The 12,921-nt window shown below is 33.4% G+C and overlaps 1 protein-coding gene and 1 non-coding gene across 2 annotated transcripts in view; both read left to right on the plus strand.

Moving 5' to 3' along the window:
* Window positions 1-12,921, plus strand: part of LOC129795284 (toll-like receptor Tollo) — a 650,843-nt gene that overhangs the window by 251,794 nt on the left and 386,128 nt on the right. The window lies entirely within an intron of this gene.
* Trnak-cuu (transfer RNA lysine (anticodon CUU)) lies at window positions 9,286-9,358 on the plus strand. Its single transcript has one exon. It is a non-coding gene; the product is annotated as a tRNA-Lys (tRNA).

The following is a 12,921-nucleotide window of genomic DNA, read 5'->3' on the forward strand; positions in this document are numbered from 1 at the left end:
AAAAAAACTTAAGCAAAAGTTGTACTTTAAATATAATATTCATACGACGCTATGTGACGATGGTGCATGCGATGGCTTGACTACAGGACTTTCATGTTCTGATGAAGACTGTGCAAAAAACTATTAATTATGTAATCTTTTACCTTCTTGAATTTTAGCTTTTGACAGAGTTTAATAAAACAGTGTTACTTCTAACAATATTTTTGTTGTTTATGAAATATACAAAAACATGTCTTCTATAATATTTGCGCGTGGATTTTTTCCTAAAGATAAATTTAGTACATTGGTCAACTACAATTATAGTATTAGTGTTTCTTTTCGTGGTGAAAAATTTTCAACTACAAAATTTGCAGTTGAGAGCTCGACTATATATTGATTATAGAAATATAACTTCCTGATTTTTTGTAATTCATGATATAACGTATGAAATTGTATTTTTATTATTTTAATCTATATAATAAAGAAAGGTCTCTCAAAAATATGGTATCTGTTCAGGTATGCATTTCTACACCGTTGCTCCGATCGCGATGAAATTTGGTACAGAGCCTCCTGATACCAGGCGATTGTTACCAACGAAGACATTTTCTATTGGACTTTTTTTATCTCAATTATTTTCTCTATAAAAAATTTGCGCGAAGCACAACAAATATCCGCGAAGCGGGGAGAGGTAAATTGGAGCGAAGCGACAATTTACCTCGTTTTCTATTTTTTTTCCTTCAAATTGGCAAAAATAATTTCAAGTTCTCATGATAGAACTCTTGAGATATTTTTTTAGTAGAAGAACGGATAATTCGCAAAAAAACTGTACAACATTTTCTTTTCCTCAAATTGGAAAAATAATTTCAAGTTCTGATGATAGAACTCTTGAATTTCAGTAGAAGAATGGATAATTTGCTTTTTTGCGAATTGAGCTTACATTTTCTTTTTCTCAAATTGGCAAAAATTATCATTCGGTCAAGTTAGGGTTAATTTTTGAATTAAAAAAAATTTCAGCAGCGCCCTCAAGTGGCGAAATTGGAATCTTTTTTTCTACTGAAGATCAACCCAAATTTGATCGATTAGTCTTTCTGTGGCTTCTTATGCGAGAGGAAGGTGTTAAGAGAAAATTTGCGAAAAAAGTTGCGAAAAAAGTGGAAAAGTGTACCAAAATGGATGTATTAAAAAAATATGCGTTTGCGGAAGTCTATGAAGGAGTGTGGAAGTGCGGATTTTGTAGCTACAGGCTTAAAAGTAAGTCAATTTTTTTCCACCATCATGGCCTTTTTTCATTTTTTTCTTAGAAAAAAAAATTTTAATAGGGGAGAGCGGGGCAATAAAAGCTCCTTAGAAGGTTTAATAAAGCTCAAAATATCATATATCTTTATACGAGCATTGCAGCATTTGCTTCATGCATCATAGAGCAAGTTGAGATACAATGGGAGTGTCTTATTTTCTTTTATTGGAAAATTCTTCCTAATGAAACGCTTTCCCTGAAGAAAAATTAAATTTATTTTTTGAATATTGGATCGTGTTTTATAATTTTCTTAAAAATAATTAAAATCATGTCATGAGTGGCTAAAAATGAATAAACTTCTTCAATTTTCAAAGCATTCTGCAAAGTTTCTTTCACCTCATAGCTTGATTTTCTTTTCTTTCAATTGATCTTATTGTGAGTCATTTAATTACAAAAGAGCGTTGTTGCGGACAACGGATAAGGAAAAAATTGTTGTGCTATGTTCACTGTTTTCACCAATAACTGCGGCGATTTAGTGCTTAAGGGGGGTTAAGTGCTGCATTTTCCCATGACTGAGAGAACGACGGATTTATAAATTTTCCCGGCATTGGGCAGCCCGAGAGACAATGAGAAAGTCTCTGTGGAGGAGCTCCCCTCGAGCGTTGGTACGTGATTTCATTTTGGGTTGTCTCACATTTTGCTCATATATAGCGAAGTGGATGGAAAAACCTTCCTTGTGGCTTTGTAATTCACCTCTTTTGTGATGTGATTTACCTTCTTTTTCCCATCAACCTATCGTGGGTGAGACGGCACGCGGCAATGTATGGAGAAAGAACAAAAATGAAATCAAAATAAAAAGAGAAATCTTCTATAAACCAAGTAAAGCAAACAAGGAGTTTTGTGTGAAAAAATTCCATCGTGTGTGGGTATTTTATAACTTTTCTTTAAATAACTTTTTGGGATCGTTAAATGGCGATTTTTCTTCTTGACTTACCGCCTCCTCTTCCTCCTCCTCCGTGTGGGGTTTACCTTCCTTCTACTCCATACCAGTCTCTCTCTATTGTTATTCCGGTAAAGCTCAATGGGTGGTAAATTGATGTTGAAGGTGGAAGCTCCGCAAAGAATTGCAATTCAATCTTCTCTTACTAACATTTTCCTCCACATTTGCACGGGGAATTGCACGAAAATGCATTGTTTGAATTTTCTCTTCCTTTTTTCTGTGCCATTAAAAGCACTTCGTAGCATTCCTCAGCGTGGATGATCCATATGGCAAATTTTAATTTAAATTTAATTGAACAAATTAATATTAAAAAGAATTGCTTCATGGGAGAATAATTTTCATTGTTTTTCCTAAAAGAATTTCCAAAATGAAGAGGATAAATCAAAATGCAAATTATCGAATAATTTCCATTTAGCTGGGAAAAAAGGAATATTTTTTCAACTTATTATTCTTCATTAATTCATATTTTCGGTGTTTTTTTTTTCTCTGTCACAGGCTCACAGGTATTTCATTATTAGCATAATGGTGGAGAATTTTCTGAAGAATGGGAAAAATTAATTCATCAATTAAAATGTTGTTATTCTCCCTGATATTTTAGCACAGAGAGAAAAAAATGAATGTAAATAGTTAATTTTAAAATTATTTTTTATTAATTAATTTGCTGCTCTTTTTTGTAGTTTTTTTTACTGGCTAATTGCAGAAATTACTACCTTAAATATCATATTAATTGAATAAATAAATTCAAATTATAACAATATTTCAAAGGAGTCTATTTACTTTTATTCGTGTCACATGAAACAACTCGTCAGTCTAGGAGAATATTTAAATTAAATTGCCGGAGGTTCTAGGGCTAATAAGCTAAAACTTTCGAAAACAAAAAAAATTAAAAAATAATATAAATTAAATTGTTAAGTGTTTTTATATAAGTTATACTTATAAGCATTCTTCATCCTTAATTTATTGAAATAGAATCACTCAAAAAAATCCACATTAAGTTTTTTTTTCTGGGTGTCCGATTTTGATAATTTAAAAAAAAAATCTTCAAGCTGCACTCTTCATCTGTCCAAAGATGGCAGGCTGATCAAAATCAGTTCAAAGGCTGATTTTTGACAGCCAATCAAGTAAATCCATTACCAAAAGCACTACTTTCGTTTCAATCTTTAATAAAAAATCAAGGGATGAACCGATTTTCAAAAATTTATTACCGTTGGAAAGGGGATGAATGTGGCTTTCAGAATCTATGCCATTATCTAAAAACGATCACCCACAGCCTGAGATATTGGCGATGGAAGTCAAGGATTACTTTTAAAATAATAAAAGTAGTCCTATTATTTATCCCGACACTGCACATTATATTCCCTTAAAAAGTTTTGACAAATCTGCTCAAAAAACTAAAAATTGAATACATTTATAAGTTAATGAGGAGCAAAGGACTTAATGTGGTAATCTTAAAATAAAAGACAGACTTGATGAGAAGAAATGACCCAAATGCGAGAAGGAAGACCGTGGAAAAAAGCGAGGAAAAGGGAGGCAAAGAAAAGGCAGCGCCCAGGTGAGGTGAAATGCTTCTCATAATGTTGTAACATATATACAATTGAGTTGGAGTCGAACCAGGAAGGTAAAACGCCACACAGAGCACTGCCTAATCGCATGATTAATTGAGACATCAATAATCTCACATTTGCATTTTCTCTTACTCGCTGCTGCTGCTGCTGCTACAAAGAAGAAAATGCAACGACGAACAATGTGGCAAATCGCGCGGGCATTTGGCATTGCATTTCGTGGGTTTCGTGTGTTTGTGAAACGATGATCTTCGTTTGAACCCAAAAGAAAGGTAAAAGAAGTCTCTTAAAAGAGCACACATCGCGCGGTGAGTTCTCAATCTTATTCAAAATGCTTTATTTGTGATTCTTCACGATTTCAATTATTTTATTTATTTTTTGTATTTTAATATGAATAAATTTTCATTCCTCTATTCTACTTCTGCCCTATGCTATTTATGCTGTCCCCCCTCCGGAACATTTGACAGAGATTTGATATTAAATATTATATGAAGAGAAGGAGATTTTTCATGTTGTTGTTTGATTCCCTTCCGAGTTGCAATGAATTAGACATTTAAAGCTAATATTTTCGCATTTTCTTTCAGCCCGCAGTTTGTGCTTCCATTCAATTCCACGGAGCAAAATGGAGAAATTCATATGAAATGAATCAGAATGGAAGCAATTTTATCGCATTGTCAATTCCCCCGTGAAGAGATATTGTGCAACATTCATACAACAACAATATGGCAAAATGAAAGACAACGTCATGATGGCAAAGAAATAATAAGACCTACAGAAAAGGAGATAAACTATTTGGAATTTTCACGTTTTGATTGAGAAATCATTTCTGGTTCAATTTGAAATTTTTTAATTTAACAAGATTTCTTTAACCCTTGGAGGATTTTTCAGGCCATAGTGATCTATTTGATTCTTTTAATCGGCTCAAAATGAAATTTATTTGTGTAGAGGAGACCAATTACTTCAAGTTAATGGAATAAAAATTTAAAAAAGAAAAACGTTTTCTTTTTGAGATAAAATTAAGGTTAAGAGGATAGAAAATTGTATCCTCCAAAGGGTTAAAATTAATTTTTCTTCATTTATTTAGCACTTTACATTGAAATATTAAATGAAAGACTACATTTTCGTATTGGAAATGTTCTATAAATTCATTAATTAGGAATAAATAACATTATATGAAACGGTTCCCATCTTTTGATCAGAAAATTAGGTTTTTGGTAAAAAAAAATCTGCTTTTGATCAGGAGAAATAAAGAGGAATATTTTAATGTTTATCAATAGAATATGGCTCACTGATGCACCTGTGGGCATTGGATGACTCCTAAATGCAGTCAGAATTTGTTTAAAACCAACAGAAAAGCCATTAAATGCAAAAAAAAAACTATTTTTAGTAGAAAATCTTTTTAAAATGTAAGGAAGAACTTTTCTTAGAAAATTCGTTTTAAGATTTTCCTAAAATTAGTATGATCATTTCTCCATAAAATATTATCATGATAATTTTAGCTGTGTTTCTTTCAGACACAGCTTTTGTGTACCGAGCAAAATCGAAAGTCGTCAGATCGGGCTCAAACTTGGGATGAGCACGAATTAGGGTCCCCACATTTCAAAAAACGTATGCGCCAAAAAATTTTTTTTCCGGCCGTCCGGCCGTCCGTCCGGCCGTCCGTCCGGCCGTCCGGCCGTCCGTCCGGAGTTCAACGCAAAATTGCAAGAGAACGGTAATAGATAGAGACTTGCGGTAAACGGCAAAGTTTAAATATCGACCGGAAGACATCCGATTATGAGGTCAAATCCACCCCCCCACCCCCCCGTCCGCCATTTTGAATAACCTCAAAATTTTGTTTTCGCTATATCTCAGCCCCTGTAATAGCTAAAAATCTGAAATTTTGGTATGTTGTAGGGGTCATCAAGAGCTTTCCAACGATACCTCATTTTCGAAAATCGGTCAAGCCGTTTAGTCAATATGGCCGCCACAATTTTTCATCGAAAATCGATCATAACTCGAAAACGGCTTGACCGATTTTGATCAACCCGGGGTCAAATGAAAGATCTCAACAAACCCTACAACTCTCCAGAACATCCGAAGTTTCAAAAGTGACCGCTAGGGGGCCAAAAATCAAAAACAAAATTTTCGATGAGTTTTCGATGAATATCTCGAAAACGCCATTATCGATTTGCTTCATTTTTTGATATGTTATAGCTGACTATATTATCTAGCTCCATGCCAAAAATGAAGAAAATCTATGTCGCCGTTCTCGAGATATAGCCTTCCAAAGTTGTCATGTCATATCTCGGGTTCTACAAGTCCGATTTTGATCAACTCAAGTGCAATTGAAAGGTTTCGTGAAGCCCTACAAATGTCTAGAACATTGCAAGTTCGAGAAATGACCGCGAGAGGCGCTAAAGTCAAAATCAAAATTTTCGAAAATTTCGAACTCGAATATTTCGAAAATGCCATTATCGATTTACTTCATATTTTAATATATTATAGTTGAGGTTAAGACCTTTCCAACGATAGCTCATACTCGAAAATCTATGGATCCGTTCCCGAGATATGGCGTTTTAAAGATTTCTTGCGGGATGACTTTTCAACTTTTCCCGACTTTGCGCGTATTTAAATGAATTTGCGTTCTAGTTTGCTCTCACAAAATTGGTACACTGAAAGAAACACAGCTCTCGTAAGCTTGGTCAGCTTACCAGTACATTTATATTTTCATGACTAAAGTAATTTTTCCTGATCAATTGCTTGTTTTTTTCTGACCATAAAGTATTATTCTTCTGATCATATACCCGTTTTACTGATCAATTACTAATTATCTTGATCGATATGGAAGACTTTTCTGACAAAATGTAACATTCTTCTTAAAATTAAAACATTTTTCTACCCAAAATTAGCATTCTCCTGACCAAAACGAAACATTCTCCTGAACATAAACCAGTTTTTTGATTTTTTGACCAAACGATTTAATCCTTATGAAACAATTAATATTGCAATGTTTCATGATAGACACGAAAGGGTTAAAAAATATCTAACCATAAAAAAAAGATTTATTTGTATGTAAAAAAAATCATTTGACTGATGAATTTACAAAGCTGTACCTTTGCGCAGGTACGAGCCATTGAAGAATGCAACATTTTCACACACAACAGCATTGTTTGAAGGTGCAAACAAGAAAATTTTATGTTTTTGGTGACAATAGGTGAGCTTAATTGATGATGAAATGTTCTATGAAAGGAAAATCAATTGAATCGAATTGTTTATGGGTGTCCAACAAAATAAGTGAAGGAACTGAAGAAAAAAAATTCAAAAAGTGAGGGAAGAAAAAGGAAAAATCATGGCTTGAAGCACGCGAGGAAGTTGATGGAGGTATTTTTACTTGCAAAATTTTCCATTGAAAAAAAGCTCCATTCTTTGCCTCTTTCCATCGTCGTCGCGACTGCTACATACCTCCTGGCATGTTGCAAAAGCAACTTCCTCTCACATGAAAGGAGTTTTATTATAAGAAAAAAAAAGACCTCCCTCCCCACTACATTGCGTTGCTCGTGGAAGGAGCTTTTTGTGCACAAATAAATTCCATCAACACTGGCCTTTTTCATGCAGTTTTCCCACCAACAACAACGTTAATTCCGCCATGAAAATATTTCGCAAAAGATTCTTTTGAAGAAAAATTCCTCCATCGCATAGATTTTATTCTGCAAAATATTTTCTATTTTTTCTGCTGAATTTTGCTGCGAAATTTCTGAGAGGAAAATTTACGAAAAAGAACGTAAAGTTTTTTTTTTGTTAAATAAATAAATAAATATTCAACAGTCCATACACTTTGTGCAAATAGTAAAAAATGGTAATACACAAGGCAGGAAAAAAAAGCTCACAAATCACAGTGCAGAAAATAATTCCATTTAGCTTGACGCGAATATTTTTCTCATCTAAATTCCATCTCACGAATTTTCTATGTTTTATGTAGAGTTATGTTCAATTTGCATGTCGATTGTAGAAGCAAAAAAAACATCCAGACAATGGAAAGTTGCTGAAATTCAAAATTTTTGTGATCTTTTCGCTTTGGTGTGTTCCAAAATTGATATTATATTCAATATCCCAACATTTTATTTGAGCAGAAAACCCCATTTAAAAGGCAATCGAAGAGATATGCAAATTAAATCTTTATTTTTTTTATCTTTTAAAAGTCAATTTAATTTCTTTTTGCCTTCTGTTTTTTTTTGGAGAATTTTTGGGAATATTTTCATTTTTTTTCATAAATATCTTTAAATTAATTTAGCAATGAGAAGATCCTTCTCCACCCACTCCTTTGATGAGAATTTGAGTAGAAGTTAGATTGGAAATACGTTAAGTTTACGTAAATTTTTATGAGAACATCCTTTGGAGAGTTAAGGTGTCTAACCTCAAAACTTTCAAAATTTTGATAAGTTTTTCTTTTATTTATTTTTGATTTTATATCCAAAATGTGTGTCTAAGAATTTCGTAGCAATTTCAAACAGTTAGTTTTTTTTACAAATTATAAATGAAAATTTAAGAAAAAAAGATCAAAAAGTTATTCTTTATAGCACCAAATGTGTCTTGGCTAAAATAATGACAAATTTTTTTCTTTCAAAAGCATTAAATTTTATTTTTGTTAGAATTATATTTAGATTAAGACTAACTGATTAACCAATTATAGTTATGATACAGTAAGTCTTATTCATCAAATTATCATTAAATTAGTTAAAAAAAAAGTTTAATAATTAACTTCTTCGCGTCAACGTAAAATATTGATGCTTTTAGAGGACGTTTCTCAATCAGAACGTCTTATTTGGCCTCTATTGCGTGAATTTTGATTCATTTCTAACTTTTAAAAATCATTATAATCTTAAAAAATTGTTTTTACTGAAAGGTTAAGTAAAAACAAATAAAATAAAATTTAAAAATAAAAAAATACATTTTTCTTAGAAATTAATAGCCCCTACAACATACTAAAATTTCATCCTCCTGCCATCAACAGAACCGTAGCCTTTGCAGAATTTTCTTATTGAAGAAATTAATTAATATTAATAAAAAATATATTTAAATTTATTTCTTTACATTTTCTTAATATTTTTCATTAGAAAATATTTTCAAGCACTTAACTTTCCATCCACAGTCAAGCAAAGACTCAAACCCACGAGAAACTTGTAGCGCGAAATCCATTCAAATTGTAAACCGTTAAAGGTGTTGAGTTGAATAAAGCAACATAAAGATAAAGATTTTTTCTTCCTCCAAAAAAATAATCATTCAATTAACAAAAAAGTAATTAAAATAATTAAAGCGATTAAGTTATGACCTTTTCACTTCACGAACTTCGCGATAGAAAGTCTGGAGTATTTTTCTTTACTTCTCTCTCTTCAGTTTTCTTTTCTTCGGTGAGATAATTCGTTCCAGCGACCGTAGAAGTCAACAAAGTCATTAAATTGATACGAATTGTGCATTTTATAGCCAATTTTGGGCTCTATTTGTATTAATTGTGATTGTTTGAAACACAAGCCCGGCTAGCTCAGTCGGTAGAGCATGAGACTCTTAATCTCAGGGTCGTGGGTTCGAGCCCCACGCTGGGCGATCCCTTTTTACTCAATCAATCATTTAATTTTGCTAATTTTATTTCCTAAACTCCCTAAACTGAAAAAAAAAAAATAATTCTTGAGAAGTTTCTTTCCAATTCAAACAATTCAACTCATTTGCGATGTTTATTGAAAAAATTTGATAGAAAAAAAGCCAAACAAAGAAAACATCGTTGGATTGAAAAGATAGACACGCCACAATCGCGGCCATTATCAAAAAATTCCATCTTCAAAAGCCAAAACACAATTCTCGCGAAATTGTCGCTTTTATGTCTCAATGTGAATGGTTCAAAGTACTTCCGAAATGCGTCACAAATACTTCCTAATAAGTAGAAGACAATCAGGACATTGTCATCTTATCAGTAGTGCCGGAGATACGATGAAAATGGGCAAATGATGTTCCCCCCACGCCCTCGTCTAATAGAGTTTGCGTCAAAATTTAAGCGTTTCCGCATCATGGCCACCAGTTTGCCACACAAACGCATCAAATGCTAACAGGAAGTGTGATCTTTGTGACTATTTTGGCGGCCATTTTGGCTGCTGAAACACCAACGTGCAACAATGCAACGTCAGATGACTACATTCAGCATCCAGAGGCGTGCAATCGGTACTATCGCTGTGTCAATGGGCAAATTCATGACTTCTCCTGTGCCTTTGGGATGCATTGGTCTCAGGAGGAGCGTCGGTGCGTCCTTGAAGCACAATCAACGTGCAGGGTGAGTGAGAACAAAATGGCGTCTGTGTTCAAATTCAAATTTCTCCCGATGAATTTATATTAAAATGTCTTCTCTGTTTTTATTAGTTGAGACCCCACAACATCCCAGATTGGCCCCCATTGTACCAAACAACAATGGCACCCCCACATACACCCCCAACGGCTGCCCCAACATGCGTCCCAGGCGTCATTGTGGCCTGGCCAGATAATCACGACTGCAGACGCTTCTACCTCTGCATTGAGGGTGATCTGTGGCACATTTGGTGCTCACCCGGAACACGCTTTGACTACATGTCGCGGCGTTGTGATCCGAATGGCGTTTGCGTTCCCGGAGCCGTCGTTGGACTCTTCGACGAAGCATCAAAATGAGGGAAAAGAGAATAAAATTGATTTGATTCGAATTTTGAAATTTTTATTTTATTTTATTTCTTGGATTATGATGGAGTTTAGTTTATATTGAATCAAATTATGTCCTTCCAGAGAGAAATTAGAAAGAATTTAAATTTTATTTCCGGAATGAAAAAATATGTATTCAAAATAAGGGTGTTCATCTGGCGAATATTTCGATATTTTTGGCGAATCTTAGCGAATAAGTCCAATCTTTGGCGAATAATACGAAGATTCAAAGATTTTCATATTGATAAACACCCCTCGATACAGGTTCCCACAGACTGTTGTAAGACGAAGTATATGATAAAGATGTAAAAAAGTAACAAACCTTATATAGGTTCTCACAAAGTGTTGCGAAGACGAAGTATATGATAAAGATGTAAAAAAGTAACAAACCTTATATAGGTTCTCACAAAGTGTTGCGAAGACGAAGTATATGATAAAGATGTAAAAAAGTAACAAACTTTATATAGGTTCTCACAAAGTGTTGCCAAGACGAAGTATATGATAAAGATGTAAAAAAGTAACAAACCTTATATAGGTTCCCACAGAGTGTTGCGAAGACGAAGTATATGATAAAGATGTAAAAAAGTAACAAGCCTTATATAGGTTCCCACAGAGTGTTGCGAAGACGAAGTATATGATAAAGATGTAAAAAAGTAACAAGCCTTATATAGGTTCCCACAGAGTGTTGCGAAGACGAAGTATATGATAAAGATGTAAAAAAGTAACAAGCCTTATATAGGTTCCCACAGAGTGTTGCCAAGACGAAGTATATGATAAAGATGTAAAAAAGTAACAAACCTTATATAGGTTCTCACAAAGTGTTGCCAAGACGAAGTATATGATAAAGATGTAAAAAAGTAACAAGCCTTATATAGGTTCCCACAGAGTGTTGCGAAGACGAAGTATATGATAAAGATGTAAAAAAGTAACAAACCTTATATAGGTTCTCACAAAGTGTTGCCAAGACGAAGTATATGATAAAGATGTAAAAAAGTAACAAACTTTATATAGGTTCCCACAGAGTGTTGCGAAGACGAAGTATATGATAAAGATGTAAAAAAGTAACAAACCTTATATAGGTTCTCACAAAGTGTTGCCAGGACGAAGTATATGATAAAGATGTAAAAAAGTAACAAGCCTTATATAGGTTCCCACAGAGTGTTGCGAAGACGAAGTATATGATAAAGATGTAAAAAAGTAATAAAAACTTATATAGGTTCTCACAAAGTGTTGCCAAGACGAAGTATATGATAAAGATGTAAAAAAGTAACAAACCTTATATAGGTTCCCACAGAGTGTTGCGAAGACGAAGTATATGATAAAGATGTAAAAAAGTAACAAGCCTTATATAGGTTCCCACAGAGTGTTGCGAAGACGAAGTATATGATAAAGATGTAAAAAAGTAACAAGCCTTATATAGGTTCCCACAGAGTGTTGCGAAGACTAATTGAGTACAGAAGAGAAGGTGAGCGAGCGTTGTGTATAAGTGTAGGCCTGTGCAAATGTAAGCTTGATGAGTTATTTTGCAGTTATGACATTAGTTTTTGGATGCATGACATTCATTTTTGGAAGCATGACATTGGCTTTAAGATGCATTACATCGGCTTTTGGATGAATGAAGTTGGTTTTTGATCGCAAACGATCTTGGTTCAACTTACCCCTTGATGTTTCCCTCAAATTTAGTACTTTTGACCAAAACCAGTTTTTCGTGTTTTCTGGCTCTTCTGTTGGTTTTAGAGCGAAAAGAAATGAATTTTGAGATCACCCCCAATCTATAGGAAAAATTGAATTTTTTTTTAATTTTTCTTTCGATATTTTTGGAGAATCATCCGAATCTTTGGCAAATAATCCGCAGATCCGAAGATTTTTATTCAGACAAACACCCATAAGATAGTTTTGAGGTTTCTAACCTCAAAACTTTGATCTTGATTTTCTCTCAAAAGAAAATGTTTTTCCAAGTTTTCTTTCAACGAAATTGAAGTAATTAACCTCCCCTACCTAGAGATGTAGAATTTATCACGAAATGTTAAGTATAATAGATTTTAATTCTGTGACACTTGAAAAAAGTTGAATTGGCCACTTTTTCCAGTAAGGTCCTCCTGGGTTAAAAACGTTTTTTTAACCCTTTCGCGTCGACATGAATCATTGAAACATTCGATCTTTTTAATGCGATATTTATTCTCCGAGTGCGGTTTTTAATCATTTGTTTGGCCTTTTCTACGTGAACTTAACGTTATTTTCAATTTGGAAAAATAATTAAATTCTTTTAAATATCGAAAAGCAAACAAAAATGTTTCACGTTTTTATTAATGGATGTTTCAATGGACGCAAAAGGGTTAAAAGTAAATTCTTGAAGGAATTTTTAAGGAGGAATAAATTAATAAAAGCTGTAAAAAACCCTCCAATTTCTTCCTTGAAAATAAAACTTCTTCGGAGGTAATTTTTTGCTA

Source organism: Lutzomyia longipalpis, chromosome 4 (assembly GCF_024334085.1).
Source record: "Lutzomyia longipalpis isolate SR_M1_2022 chromosome 4, ASM2433408v1".
In the NCBI taxonomy this organism is placed as follows: Eukaryota; Metazoa; Arthropoda; class Insecta; order Diptera; family Psychodidae; genus Lutzomyia; species Lutzomyia longipalpis.